General features: G+C 20.6%; 1 long non-coding RNA gene across 1 annotated transcript; it reads right to left on the bottom strand.

Moving 5' to 3' along the window:
* Nucleotides 1–664: 664 nt before the first annotated feature.
* Nucleotides 665–1,689, bottom strand: LOC111529790. Its single transcript, XR_002727562.2, has 2 exons — nt 971–1,689; nt 665–841 (listed from the first exon to the last, which is right to left on the bottom strand). It is a non-coding gene; the product is annotated as an uncharacterized LOC111529790 (long non-coding RNA).
* Between the last annotated feature and the right edge of the window lie 71 nt (nt 1,690–1,760).

Below are 1,760 nucleotides of genomic sequence, written 5' to 3'. Positions count from 1 at the left end.
TTTAATGTATGTTTGGTACAAAAACATTAAAATATATACAATAATTAAAAAAAACATATAAAAGAAAAGGCATATTTAGTTACCTTTATTCGAAAATTGTATACAAACTTGTATAAAAAAATATTAATGCATATACATATGTTGCAAACTTGAGACATATACTTTATACTAATCAAACAAACTCTTTTATTTTAAAAATATAAGCACATATTATTTACAATTATAATTAAATATGTTTGTATAATATCAAACATGTTAATTAATAGTAGTATAAACATATGTTTTTATGTTTTTTTTTTTATTGTTCGATTGAGATACATATACATAAGGAATAATTTACAGTAGACTCAATGAAAACACCATTAATAAACATTTTCGTAACTATAGAGTCAATAATTAATTGTAGAAACATAACTAATGCATACATATTGATATATTTCAAATAATTAGGTATAATACTTAACAGATTTTTATTGTATTCCTTCAAAATCAATACCATATCAGAGTTAATCTTTTTCAATGCTTTTTTATTCTTAATTCGTTTAGTAAATAACTGAGCCATTTTTTTTTCAAAACGTCTATTAACAATTCTTAAATTATAAGCTATATTTTTTAAAATCCTCGAAATCTGTTCCAATTGCATTGATGCTTGTGTTGTAAATAATAATGTTTTATTAGATAAACTCGTTTCATTTAATAACTCTTCTGGATCAAGTAATTCCACACTGTTACTTTGTACTAGGGATTGATTTAATTCTTCAATCGTTTCAAACACTGTATTAATTTCAATTATTTTTTCGTAAACTTTGTCATTAGATGTCTGATTTTCATGATATGTTACCTAAAAAATAAGCAAGCGTTTTAAATCAGTTTTCATCATGAATAGTATTCATATTTAAAAAAAAAGTACATATATATATATATATATATATATATTTACATGGGTTAATCGAAGTAGTACTATTATTACCTCGCAGTAAAATTGGGAGAATTGTATTAAAATGATAAAAACAAAAATTTTAATAAAAAGCATTTTAATAATATAAACATGTTAAAATTTGTTTATTTATATTACAAAAAGAAAAAAATTAATCATTTTGTTTGGTGCTTTTCATTTATTGAATGTATAAAAAAAAAACAAAAAAAACTTATACACCCTACATAAAATATGCATATAATTTAATACCAACATAAGTGTAATATTTAGTGTTTAAAGAAAAGTGATAATTAATAGTCACAAATTACAAAAACTTTCATTATTCTTTATTTGTGAGATTTTATTATAGCCCTTGCAAACACATTTATGTTTATCAGATGATTAAAGGTGCGTATTACTTTGTATATATTTAATACAATCCTATTCATTCCCAAAAGTGCTTATCGTCTACAATATTTTTATAATATCCATAAGTCATTTACATTTTAATTAAAATTAAAAATAAATGCAAAGTATATTAATACATGACAATTTTAAAAAAATAATAAATACATAACGCAAAAATTAATCAAACATTAATTTTGTGTGCAATAAAACAATTCATTACATATGATAACAATGTTTTTTTTTTTTTAAACAAAACTTTATTTATTATATGTTACAATCAATAAAAGACAATGAAAATAATACACATATATACTGCTAAAAATGTCAATTCCCAGTATAATAATATTTCCTAAAATTGTAATTGTTCCGAGTAAAAAATTAATTAACTGTGGCTCATATCAGCTTTAAAAATATTTTTAATATCATTATTATTATA

The sequence above is a fragment of the Piliocolobus tephrosceles genome, unplaced genomic scaffold (assembly GCF_002776525.5).
Source record: "Piliocolobus tephrosceles isolate RC106 unplaced genomic scaffold, ASM277652v3 unscaffolded_26743, whole genome shotgun sequence".
Taxonomy (NCBI): Eukaryota; Metazoa; Chordata; class Mammalia; order Primates; family Cercopithecidae; genus Piliocolobus; species Piliocolobus tephrosceles.
Note: the sequence above shows the minus strand (reverse complement) of the source record. Positions and strands in the feature narration are given on the sequence as shown.